General features: G+C 37.7%; 1 protein-coding gene across 2 annotated transcripts in view; it reads right to left on the reverse strand.

Moving 5' to 3' along the window:
* Positions 1-14,437, reverse strand: part of LOC5565109 — a 623,899-nt gene that overhangs the window by 313,453 nt on the left and 296,009 nt on the right. The window lies entirely within an intron of this gene.

Genomic DNA, 14,437 nt, shown 5'->3' on the forward strand with positions numbered 1-14,437 from the left:
GACTTTGTTTGACAACCGATTCAGTTGTTTGGAGCTTATTAAAATTGTGCCACTCAATTGAGGAGGTGTGATCGATCGATTGTTTGCGTTGGGCATTGAATCAGTTATTAAATTGTAGATTTTAACTTTTCAGGAATTCAAGAGGACATTGGGGCCTTCCCTTAGCCGAGTGGCTAGAGTCCGCGGCTACAAAGCCAAGTCATGCTGAAGATTCGATTCCCGCTCGGTCCAGGCTCTTTTCGTAATGGAATTTTCCTTGACTTCCCTGGGCATAGAGTATCATCGTAGCTGCCACAAGATATACGAATGCGAAAGAGGGCAACTTTGGCAAAGACAGATCTCAGTTAATAACTGTGGAAGTGCTCGTTTACCACTAAGCTGAGAAACAGGCACCAATTAGCAGATTTTATCTTAAATATATCCGAAATGGACTGTCAGTCAGTATTCTAACATACGATTACTCTTAAATTAAATTTCCTTTCCACTAAACTGTGCAACATTGAACTGCATCAACCCACCATAATCTGAAACTTTTAAATATCAACTTCTCCTTTTCGCTTGCCTGGCGTTACCAATCCATCTATCCTACAGTCGAAACAGATGCCATTCGCCAATCTTGCCTTGCGTTGCTCTGTGACAACCGTATCAATATCTGCCAACTGGTGGGTAACTCGACGACAACGACAACGACCACGGTCGACATCCACCAGCGACAGGCAGCGTGTGCAGTCATCGAATCGTGTTGCAACGATATCGAAAATGTCAACACCTTGCATTGACATTTACCTCCATCGGTCGTTTGGCATGATCTTTGGTTTGGTGGAAAACTCCACCGGCTGCAAAAACAACGGTCCTGACAAGCTAGACTCAGCCAAAAGGCGCCATCATCATCTGCCCCAAGATTCGAGGTTGCTTATCTTGATTTGATGTAACAACAACAGTGTGCAGCACCACAGGCGAAGACGCTGCAACAGCGTCGGATAAGTTACGCTGTTTTGCGTTCATGCGTGTAAAATTTGAAAAATAAATCAAGAGACAAGGACTTTTTATTGAAACCGTGAAATGGGAACTATACGCATATCTTTTGCTTTTTTGTAGAACAGACGAGATTCCTCATACATAACGCATTCCATTGAGACTTTCGACCTTCAGCATTTTTGACGAAAAATGTTCAACATTGAAACAGGGCAAACATACAAGCCTAAAACAAGATGCAGGGTGCAGGTCTTTTTAATCTGCTCGATTACAACTCAACTTTCTTCAACCTCCTTATGGACTAGAACCAGACTTCGCACGACGCGTAGACGCAACGCCCTCAATCGGGTAGCCCGTCCTCACTCCGTCCAAACCCATCCCATCAAAGTAAGTACATTGAACCGCACCGGGAAAAGCTGCAGTGCTCCAATTTCCCTTCAACGGCAACAGCACGTTCCCGATTATTTTCCAATTTTTCAAATTGACTCCAACACGTTTCTGCAGTAATACCCAGTGCCTATGCGCGCCAAACGCTCTCACACCCGGCAGCAACTTATCAGTATCGACTTTAGTATAGGGACTGCCAGGCCACGCCAAGCCTACGAGAGCGGCGCGTGAAAGCCATAACCACGACCAGAATATTGATTAAAGGTGAGAAGAGCCGCGTGTTCAGCATCAACGGCAGTGTGGACTAGGACGGCCTATCATCACACACAGGGGCAATTTTGGTAATTTTCATACAAAAGTCTTACCATAGACAGCAATATAGGATGGACCATTCCTATATGAAAATATCCAAACTATATCAAGGAGTATTGGTATGGAATGGAGTATGCCTGTTTTGAAATATCAGATCACATTACAGCATAAAAAAAATCAGAAATCAGAAATCAGAAATCAGAAATCAGAAATCAGATATCAGAAATCAAAAATCATAAATTAGAAATCAGAAATCAGAAATCAGAAATCAGAAATCAGAATCAGAAATCAGAAATCAGAAATCAGAAATCAGAAATCAGAAATCAGAAAATCAGAAATCAGAAATCAGAAATCAGAAATCAGAAATCAGAAATCAGAAATCAGAAATCAGAAATCAGAAATCAGAAATCAGAAATCAGAAATCAGAAATCAGAAATCAGAAATCAGAAATCAGAAATCAGAAATCAGAAATCAGAAATCAGAAATCAGAAATCAGAATCAGAAATCAGAAATCAGAAATCAGAAATCAAATCAGAAATCAGAAAATCAGAAATCAGAAATCAGAAATCAGAAATCAGAAATCAGAAATCAGAAATCAGAAAATCAGAAATCAGAAATCAGAAATCAGAAATCAGAAATCAGAAATCAGAATCAGAAATCAGAAATCAGAAATCAGAAATCAGAAATCAGAAATCAGAAATCAGAAAATCAGAAATCAGAAATCAGAAATCAGAATCAGAAATCAGAAATCAGAAATCAGAATCAGAAATCAGAAATCAGAAATCAGAATCAGAAAATCAGAAATCAGAAATCAGAAATCAGAAATCAGAAATCAGAAATCAGAAATCAGAAATCAGAAATCAGAAATCAGAAATCAGAAATCAGAAATCAGAAAATCAGAATCAGAATCAGAAATCAGAAATCAGAATCAGAAATCAGGAAAATCAGAAATCAGAAATCAGAAATCAGAAATCAGAATCAGAAATCAGAAATCAGAAATCAGAAAGAAATCAGAAATCCAGAAATCAGAAATCAGAAATCAGAAATCAGAAATCAGAAATCAGAAATCAGAAATCAGAAATTCAGAAATCAGAATCAGAAATCAATCAGAAATCAGAAATCAGAAATCAGAAATCAGAAATCAGAAATCAGAAATCAGAAATCAGAAATCAGAAATCAGAAATCAGGAAATCAGAAATCAGAAATCAGAAATTAGAAATCAGAAATCAGAAATCAGAAATCAGAAATCAGAAATCAGAAAATCAAAATTCAGAAATCAGAAATCAGAAATCGAATTCAAGTCAATCGTCAATCGTCAATCGTCAATCGTCAATCGTCAATCGTCAATCGTCAATCGTCAATCGTCAATCGTTCAATTCGTCAATCGTCAATCGTCAATCGTTAATCGTCAATCGTCACTGACATTTTTTCAAGAATTTGTACAGAGGTATCTAAAAGAATACCTACGAAGATGCTTTGATTTATTCGTCTCGACTTTCTTCTAGGAATTCCTTCCGGATTAAGAGTTATATTTAGAGATTTTAACTGCAATTTTTCTAGTTATCTTCTCTTTTACTGAGACACCCCCAAAAAATCCCCTCGAGGCTTTTTTCAAGGATTCCCTAAAATTATTCAGGGATTTTTATGGGAAATCCTTTCGGAAATCATTCAAAAATTTCCTGAGACTCCTTTAAGAATTCGTTATGGGCTATCCATAGGAAATTTATCCTTTAATTCCCCCAAGCACTCTGTCAGTTAATCTCTCTGGGATTACTTCAAAAAGTTTTCCCATAATTCCATAAGGATATATTCCAGGAGCTTCCTTAGGTATTCCTCCTACAATTTCTTTAAGGATCTAACAGACCAGATAGTTCTCTTGGGTTTCATTTTAAAATTTCTTTTAAAACTTCCCCCTCCGATTTTTTTTAGGAATTTCTGTGGTAAATCCTGCAGCAATCTTCCTAGAATTTCTTCAAGTTGTTTCAAAGAGAATTTAACAGCTATTTATCCATGAGATCTCTAGAGATTACACAATGAATTTATTCAAATTCTTTTGTTCTCGTAAAGTTACTCTCTGAGGTTCCTTCAAGAAGAATTTGAAATATGTAAGAAACATTTTATTTGGATAAACTATTATCCAATAAATACAAAGAATTGATAGACACCCAACAAACAACTAGAAGGATATCCAACAAGTATCAGACAATCAATTCAATAAAGTTGACAGACAGATTATCTAACAAATCCTCAAAAAGACCTATAAACATTGAGAGTCTCTCTTTGTTCACCTTCTCTTCAATCAATAACTGAGCCACATTAACCTTTTCTGCATTTTTTGTATGATGAGCGAGAGAGGAGAGCATCTCTTATTGTTACAAAGGTCCTTTTGGAAAGTTACGCGAGATTTCTTCAATGTTCAATATAAAACACCAGAATGTGTTCAAAAATTTACACTCCTACTTATTCGTTAAAAAAAGACAATTTACACCGTCTTTAGACAAAGGCTGCACAGACTGGACAATCACAAACATTAGGCAACGGACAGCACATAACATCCAACAGTGATGAATTTTTCGTTTGACGAAAAGTTTTCACTGACTGGAGCGGGAATCGAACCCACGCTTCGTGGCACATTATGTCTAAACGGCTGACGCCGTTTATCACACGGCCACGAAGCTCATTCGTTTTTTATGTACATCTACCTGTTTTTTGGTTTATGGACAAAAGGTCGAAAGACAAAACGTCGAATGGACAAAAGATCAAAAGACAAAAGGTCGAAAACGATTTGCATGTTGGGAAATTTTTCCTTCTTTGAAAATATTTTCGACCTTTAGTCCCTCCTTTTTTGTTTTTCGACCTTTTGTCATAGATTCCTGTTTTTATAGGTCACTGCACAAAAATTTTCCTCTCTCTTTTACTCTTACACAAAATTTGTAAAGGCCAGTAAACGTCAAAATAACATACAAAATCAAAAAAGTGCAGAGCACTATAGCCTTATTCGGCAAACAAACTTTCAATGTTTTGTCTTCAATTTCAAACCTGACTCATATTCCAAAAATTCGACTTTTTACAAGGTTTTTTTTTTTAAAGAAACCACTCAAAATTCTTCACAGAATGATTATTGTATGATTCAAGTCCTTTACTGTTGTTACTGTTTACTGGTATGTTACTGTTTCTCTCCGGTGGGTCGCGAAACATGAACTACATTCGTATATTAGGCTCTAGCGATTTCGCGTGGAGTTTCTTCAGAAGTGCCTGTGGGAATGCCTTCAGGGATTCCTCCATAGATTTTTCCAGTAAAATGTTCACTCTCCAGGATTTTCTCTGTGAACTTTTTCAGGATATCTTCCAGAGATTATTTAAGGACTCCTTCATAGATTCCTCCAAATATTCTTGAAGTGATTATTCCTGATATTCCTGCAAAAATCCTTCCAGAGGCTCCTCTAAGGATTCCTCCAGGAAAATCAATACAATGATTCTTGCAAAAATATCTTTAAGGCTTTCTCCAGGTTGCAATTCGACAAATTTTTCAAGGATGACTTCAGATATTTCTACAGCGATTTTTCAGTAATTCCTCCATAGATACTTTCAAACAAAATCTCAGGTGGGCATCTTGAGATTCTTCTAGGAACAATTGTTGAGATTTCTTCGGGGATTTCTCCTGGGATAGCTTAAAAAATTCTATCAGGAATTCGTCCCGAGCTATTTTGCAAGGAAGTCCTCCAGGGATTTCTCACAAAATCGCTTTACAAATTCCTATAGAAATTGCTCAGGAGTTTCCTCCGGGAATTAACCCAGAGATACCTTCAGGTAAATCTCTAAAAGCATTATTCCTACATTTTTTCAGGTAATCTTACAGATTGAAAATTCTCCTGTGATTCGTTCTGGATGCCCAAAAACTGCTCCAAGGATTCCTCTCTACAAATTCCTGTAAAGATTTTCCCATGAATTCTTCTAGGTATTTCATCCGAAATTACCTTAAATAATCCTTCAGTGGTTCCTCTTGAAATTTCTCCAGAAATGCGTTCCGGGCTTCCAAAATCTTTTTTCGGGGATTCCTTCAACCGTAAGAATTCCTTCAGGGTTTCTATACGAATTTTCCCAAAAAATCCACAAAGAGCTCCATATCTGAAGAAATTTTTGAGAAATCCCTGGATAATTTCCTGGAAAGATCCCTGAAGATTAACCTACAGGAATTCCTTGTGGAATCTCCAGTTAGATCCCTGGGGAAAATCTTGCAGGAGCCTATGCAGAGATGCCCGAGGAAACCTCTGGAGGAATTCCTGAAGAACGTTTAAAGGAAATCATATAGAAAATTTTCTGGAGTGATCTTTGGAGAAATTCCTGATCAAATTGAAAGGGAAATCACTGCAGCAATCCCTGTACAGATTTTTCTTAAGAAAATCGTGAGAAGGCACTGGAGAAAATCCTGCAGGAATTTCTAAAGGATTATGTGGGAACATAGCTGAAGGAACCTATGAAAGGTTATCTGGGTAAAATGCTGAAGGAATCTTTGAAGGATTATCTGAACAAATTACTTGCGGACTTTCTGGAGGAATCCTAAGAGGTTACCCAGGAAAAATCACTATCAAGTGTTACTGGAAGAATCACAAAAAAAATCCCTGTAGAGATTTTTCTGAAAAACATTCTTGAAGTAATCCTTGAAGAAATCCATGGAGAAATCCGTGGTGGAATCCATAAAGAAATTCCTGGAGAAATCTCTGGAGGAATCTATGAAAAGATTTGAGAGAAATTATTGGAATAAATTCTGATTGAACTCCAGGAAAAATTGATAAGGGAACTCTTGGAGGAATCCCTGGAAGACTTTCGGAGGCCCAGTACGAATCTGTGGAGAAGTTCCTTAGGAATATCTGGAGAATTATCTAGAGAAATCATGTAGCGTGAAATCCATAGAGTATTTCGTGGATGCAATTCTTGTAAAACTCCTGACTAAATCTTCGGAATAATTCCTGAAAAAAACTCGAGAGGCCTACATCGGAATATCCCTGAAAGAATATCTGGTGAAATCACTAGAGAAATGTCCCGAGTAATCCTAGGAGAAATGGTCTTAATGAAACCCCTGGATGAATTCTTGAAAAGCCTTGAAGACATCTCTGCAAGGATCCTTGAAAAACAGGAATATGACAATATGTTCATATTATTTAATGAAATTTTTGCATTTGTACATTCGATAAGATGTTCCATTTTCATCGAATGACGTTTCACGTCTTCTTGCTGACAATCGAGCTCACGACCCCCTGTTCATTAGATAGGGCAAGTTACCTCTACGCCACGAGAGTTACTATGTTGCTTATCTTGATAGATAGAACTATTTTGTCTGCATCTTACAAACGTCTTCAACTATTTGCTCGCCTTATTTGTGATTTTTAGTATTTTTTTTCCAAGAGTAAAGTTAATTGTTAAAGTTCAATTAGTGTTTTTCTCAGACAACATCTTCAAATTTCACATTAAAACAGTAATTTTGTTGCAATGAGTCGTATAACGCGACTATTTCAATGAGGAAGTTGACTGAACACGTGTTTTTTAAATTGCCTTCAACAAATAAAACATTATTTTTGGATAATTTAGATTAGAAGCTCTTTCTGTAATCATAAACAAAAAGTGCAACGAAAAAAAATATGTCAAGGTTACGAAATCCGTAACAAAAAATTATAACAAAAGAATGAAAACATGGACAAATTTCATTTTTGCGATCGCATAACATTTTTTATCGTTTTTTACGTCTTCTCAATTTGACTACAACATGTCAGCAATGTTTAAAAATATTGGGATCAAAAATCTAAAATTCCCATATTCAAAATTTTGGCCACATTTTTGTTCTAGTCACTCCTCTGTGGCATCGATGCAAAATAAATCAAAATTTCTGGCAGCGGCTAAATATCGGCGTGTGTGTGTGTGTGTGTGGGTGTCGACGGACCGCTTCAGGAAAGTCGATAATCGAAATGTAATTTACATGCCATATGTGTTTGATTACTGGACAACAAATGCAGACGACGATAACCGGTTGCCTCGCTGTGCTCTGTGTGCCTGAGTGTGATGCTTCCGCGCTACTGACCCCCAAAGGGGAAAACAATAAAATGTTTTAATTAATTGATTGGGACCTGTTCCGCGCCGGCTAGGAAGGATGGGCAGACAACAAGAGCTGGGATGCATGACGATTACTGAAGCCGTCCGTTTGCGGAGTCATCTATTGGCGTTGGGGACAAGGGGCAGGGACATAATGGGTGATTCGGACTGAATTGTAAGGCAAATGAATGGGTCGCAGTCATGGCGGATTGGGATGTTTTGCGAACGGACACACACGAACATGGGCGATAACAACAAAAGTGCGTGTCGTACAAATAGGGGAATGGTTGTACACAATTAATGAGCAATGACAATTGAGCGATACTTTTTTTCTGTGAATCAGCAGAAAGAGATGGATGAAAGTATGAATGGAATCAACTGAAACAATTGTTGTAAGTTGCACAGCAAAAAATGTGTAACGTATTGTAAACAACTTCATTGTTCAAAAAATGAAAAGCAGGTCAGTGGGGAATGGAGGTTGGTATAATAAGCGATTCGAATAGTTACAAAAACGAAAATTTGAATATAAAATTCTGAAGGATTCTGAATCATATTTCCAGAATTAGCCACCGAACACAAAGACCAATTATTTTCTATCAGCTTGCAGCTGGGCCTATTTTGTAAATCGAGCAGATTCATGTGACTCGTCTGTATTTATTGTCGATCAAAGCAAGCATGCATATTTCAGATGTCACCCGTCGACTCCCATAGTAATCTAGTCACATAAAGTGACAACTGTCGATAAACTCGAGTGACAGAGCCGAGTCAAGCGAAATTTTTGGTCGTCAGTGATTCCAGTCGAGTCGTTTTTGATCGACTCGACTTATTATATAGGGCCTTTAGTCACTTTCATAAGCCTCACCCCGTGAAAGTCTTCTCGACTTGGTAGAAAAACACAGAAGTTGTAATATTGGTCGATGGTGCCTTTGTTTCTGTTGCGGTCAAGAAAAAGTCTTCGAAAAAATCTAAGAAATACAGTAGAATACCAGAAAATAATGGAATGTTGAATAGAAGGAATCTTGCTACTTGAAATGCTTTTCCATCAATAACACAGCCTATTTTGGATACAGCTTGCCAAAGTAGTTCGACTATACGATACCGAAAAAAAAAGGTTTACGAGGGCTGAGAACAATACCGTCAACTTCCCCTTACCCGATATAATGTGTTTTGAACTTGAAAATTTGAAGTTTGGCCTCGTTTTATTTTATAATCACTTTAATATAGTATACTTTAAACCTAAAATGTAAGTCTTTTCTTCTCCAACTTGATATCCCGAGACTCGATGCTGTCTCATTATTTTTAACCCGATATTTTCATGACATGTTTCAATACGTCGAAATTTTACTATATTCTGAGGTAAAATGGCGTTTTCCAATGTATTTTGTCAACATTGCAAAAAAACTCCAATTAAAAAATATGTGCTCTTTTTCTCGATATCTCTCATACCCGATGATCAGTTTAAAATCGAGTTAGGGAGAGTTGAGTGTACTCAATTTTGAACGAGTTTTAGATTTCACTCATTTTCTTTTTATGAAATTCACATTTTACTTGAGCTAGTTCTAACTTGAATTCAATAGTATTTTTAATACATAGAGTTTATTTTTTATGCTTGTGCTTATAGAAGAAGTTCAATAAGCTCCAATACCTACCAAATCGGAGTTATATTTTATAACTACCATACGAAAAATCGATAAAATATAAGGTGGTCCGAAATAGAACATGGGGGGTCCGAATTGGAACAGGTTTGGTCCAATTCGGACCTTCTGGAGAATTTTGTTCAAACATGTCTAGTAGACAGTTTCACAAAAATCAAAATGTCTGGGATTCAACCAGTCACCCCCTAGTCCTAGTTGCAATACTACAACAAACTACCAGACAAATTTTCATGCAATTTGGAAAAGATTTGGAGGTGCCTTAAGTCAAATTTGTGTTTTTTGGCTTTTTTTTACATTCAAAAAATTCTAACGAGGATTTGGAAAAATGAAAATTTAAATAAATGCCACTAGTTGAACGTGTTATTAGTACTTTACAACTTTTGACAACACTGTATGCCGATTAGAGATGGTTTTGACCTCATTAAATTGATTTCTGTTCATTAAAGTACCTGTAAAACATACATTTCTCTACAGTTTTTGTTCTACGAGATTATTAACCTCATGCCTAATTATAAAAGTTCAACCGTAGTATTATTCCTTTGACATTTCTGAACATTATTGTAGTAGGTACATCATTTTTGTATCCGAATTACAGATAAATTGTATAAAATCATCGAAAATACGATATTCCTCATTCCCCTGCATTTAGAGTTGCTGCCATATGGCGCAATTGCTGACATGTTACAAAATAGAACACAGTAGCTTTGCTTTTTCAATGATGGATGATGATTGAAGAAAGCAGCTATCAAATGTCATCTACGCAGTCGTGTTTCAAGCAACATTCGCATTTGATGCCAAGCAATTACATATGTGATATAGCCCCGAGGTCAAGCTTCTCGACTACCGATCTTGAGGATCAGAGTTTGATTACGGGAGTTCATTTAGAGTGTTGTTTTTTGCCATGGACCAAATGACTTGAGGCCAAAAAATTTCATCACGATTCATTGTTCAAAGGTGCATCTTGTGGCTGAGTCTTAATCAATAGAACTCACAAAAATCTCCCACTCCTAAGTGAATGAAGAGAAACGCTCAAGTAGTGATTTGCGCCTTTAGTCCTTTTTCTATGCTGCATATTATGAGTTTCACTCGAAAAAAAGAATCATAATTGAACTCTGATCCTCAAGATCGGTAGTCGAGAAGCTTGACCTCGGGGCTATATCACATATGTAATTGCTTGGCATCAAATGCGAATGTTGCTTGAAACACGACTGCGTAGATGACATTTGATAGCTGCTTTCTTCAATCATCATCCATCATTGAAAAAGCAAAGCTACTATGTTCAATTTTGTAACATGTCAGCAATTGCGCCATATGGCAGCAGCTTTAAATGCAGGGGAATGAGGAATATCGTATTTCCGATAATTTTATACAATTTATCTGTAATTCGGATACAAAAATGATGTACTACAATAATGTTCAGAAATGACAAAGGAATGATACTACGGTTGAACTTTTATGATTAGGTATGAGGTTAAGAATCTCGTAGAACAAAACTGTAGAGAAATGTATGTTTTACAGGTACTTTAATGAACAGAAATCAATTGATTGAGGCCAAAACCATCTCTAATCGGCATACAGTGTTCTCAAAAGTTGTAAAGTACTAATAATACGTTCAACTAGTGGCATTTATTTTGATTTTCGTTTTTCCAAATTCTCGTAAGAATTTTTTGAATGTAAAAAATAGCCACAAAACACAAATTTGACTTGAGGCACCTCCAAATATTCTCCAAATTGCATGAAAATTTGTCTGGTAGGTATGTGGTGAGATTACTCAAACCACTTTAGCTGTGATTTCAGAGCAAATCTTAAGATTTTACATCTAACAATTTCAAAGCAATAAAATTCAGTACTCACAACTAATATTGTTTCGAGAAAGTATCAGTATATTCGCCTCCATGCAGAAAGAAAGCTGATACTTTTACAGCAGAGCTAGTGTAGAACCAAATTATTTACACCTTTATGGTACTTATTTGTAGGGAACTTGAACTCGATTTTTTCAAAGAATTTCTTGAGTTCCTCACTTTATTTTCGTTTAAAACGTACAGTCAATATTGTTCGCGTTTTCTCTTTTATTTCTCTTGTATCCAGTCCTATTAATTCTACAGAAAACCTACATAAAATTCACGTTGCTTCGTTCGCTCTGCTTTGCTTCTAGCGAAAGCATCTCTATTACGGAGTTTGCTATGCTCCGCACAATAAATGAAGAATTTGAATGCGAAGAAGTTCGCCGGACAGTTTCCGTAGAGTTTCTGGTAGAGAGGGGAGAACGGAAAGCGGAACAGTGCGTCCTGTCAGCGAAGACAAGGAGCTCGGCAAGCGACGAGTTTTTGTTCTACACCAAGCTGAGAGACGATCTGGAGCCATTCCTCTCCGGCCAGCAGCTGCCGACTAAAAAAATCGTGATGAGCTTCGTAATGAGTTTGACGAAGATTGCGTAGAGAAAGGGATAATAAGATTCCCAGAATTCGGAAGCGTTCGCATTCTCCGTTATTTCTTCTTGGGAGGGCGTACCCTAGACTACAGCAGCCTTCAGCTCCACGATTCGACGGCGCAAGCCACTACGCGAACGGTGCAGCAGCATGCGTTCGCATCGATACGACAGACGGGCCGCTGTGTTTTCTCCTGATGTCGAGGTCGAAAGTGGCCCCGCTAGATCACCTATCAATGCCCCGCTTAGAGTTGCAGGCAGCAGTCCTTGGAGCAAGACTGAGCAATTCTGTCGTCGACGTTCTTTCCCTAAAGGTGAAGCAACGTTTTATGATGTCCGTCTCCAAGACAGTCCTATCGTGGATTCACTCCGACCACCGGCGATACAAGCAGGACGTGGCATTTATGATCGGTGAAATCCACAGGATGACAAGACTTGCGGAGTTGCGCTGAGTGCCAATATAGTGCAACGTACCTGATGCGTTGACCAAGTGGGAGAAAGGGAGCACCTTACGTTCCGATGGGCCGTCCCCGAAGAAGTCCGAGGGAGTCTACAGTTCCACGATATTTCCGTGACCGAACCGACGGTGGATCCGCAGCGGTTCTCGATGTGGAAGATCCTAGTACATATGGTAGCATGCGCCTACCGGTTCGCATTGAACTGCAGGAGGAAGCGAGATGGTGTGGAGATCGAGGCCGTACGAAGCACGGCGAGAGCGAAGAAGGTGATGAAGAAGGAAGTCCGCTCAACTGTAGTACTATTGAGAGGCGTTCCTCTGGAGATCGGCTCAACCCGATCATTTCGAAGACGAGATTAGGACGCTGAAAAAGAACCAACAACTCCCAGCAAAACAACATCACCGGCTGGAGAAGTCCAGCAACTTGTACAGCCTGAGTTCATCCCTCAACAACCAAGCTTTACTACCACCAGTGAGTAGCCACGGGAACAAGGAAACTACCGTAAGCGAGATCCGGCAGCGGTTCAGCATCACGAACTAGTGAACAGAGATGAAGAAAGTTAGGAAGGCCTGCGTCTGGTGTAAAGTGCAGAAGTGTCGCCCAGGATGTCTCGACTTCCGGAGTCGCATGCCACACCGGACATACCACCGTTCAGCCATACCGGCGTGGATGACTGCGGACCGGTGACAGTGGAAGTTAGCCGCAGAACGGAGAAACAATACATCTGCCTCTTCACGAACGACGAGGGCTGTCCACCTTGAGATCGCTCACAGCCTAACGACTCAAGCGTGTCTGATGAAATCGATTTGAAATAATTTCAATTCCAACAAGCTCTTGTTTTCAGTTGGGTTGATTATAAAAACAAACATAAAGGTTATTTTTTTTTCTCTCCGGATAATCGAATCACTAGAAGGAAAACTAAAATCTGTGAAAAAAGAAATTAAATATTATCTTTTTTTCGTTGTTCTATTTATATGATGCAGTGGCGTAGTCGGAAATTATTTCTAGGAACGTTGGGGGTCTTGAAAAGAAAAAAAAATGACTGGCGTACATAAAAAAAAAACTCTTTTTCAAACCGCCCCTTTTCTTACCTACGTCCAAAACTGCTAAATCATTCATGTTGTGCATAGCAATACTAAATTTTCTCAAATTACATAAAAACTGAAAAACAAAAATATCAAAAAACATATTCCAGATAATCGAGTCTAAAATTCCGGATAATCGAATCCCCGATAATCGAGTATCTGGATAATCGAGCTCGAATCTCAATATAATTTTTTTGTATGTAACGTTAAATAAACCCCAGGCATTTGACAGCTACAAAATACTACAATTTTTCAAACATTTTTCAAAAATAAAAAAATGTTTCAAAAGTCTTTTAAAACTTTCCTAATATGCGTGTTATGTTTTACTAAATCAGCAATAATAATGATTTTATCTACTATAAAGCTCAAATTTTTGATAATGTTTATAAAATATTTAGAAGTATAATGACAGATTTGCAAAATATGCAAAATATATATTTAATCATTATTAAACAGAAATACTTTTGAAATAATTTCAGCAGTTTGCAATAACACTTGGAATGATTTGGGATTTTGTCCAAGTTACGCCCAAGTTGTTGATAACGACTCTTCCAACTTGTTTTTCTTCATTTCTACTGTTTCAATTAAATCAGACAGTTGCAGTTGGGGCACTGGTATAACAACCTAATTTCAATTCCGGTTAGTTATTTTTTTTTTGCTTTCGCAAGAGTTAATTTTGCATTTGACTACAAAGAGTCGTAAATATATATATATTCATTTTGTCGTATATTCTGATTTACAAAACCGGTTGTATAAGGTATTTTTGATTACAATCGTAAATATTGTCGCACGAAATCGCTGCGATCGCACCGATCTTCATATATGGCCATTTGGGTCAAGGGTAACATCATTTAAGCAATTAGTCAAAAAAAAAAACAATTTCTTAATCAAGCCAGCAGGATATTGGAGCGAGATCGAATCATTGAAATTTACGTCATATGTGGCAAAAATATCAAAGCTAGTAAAATGACGTAGTTTGAAGTTACAAGTAACGTAATTTTCCATCACATTGAACTGAACATTGTTCGGATTACTCACAATTTCGTTCGC

The sequence above is a fragment of the Aedes aegypti genome, chromosome 2 (assembly GCF_002204515.2).
Source record: "Aedes aegypti strain LVP_AGWG chromosome 2, AaegL5.0 Primary Assembly, whole genome shotgun sequence".
In the NCBI taxonomy this organism is placed as follows: Eukaryota; Metazoa; Arthropoda; class Insecta; order Diptera; family Culicidae; genus Aedes; species Aedes aegypti.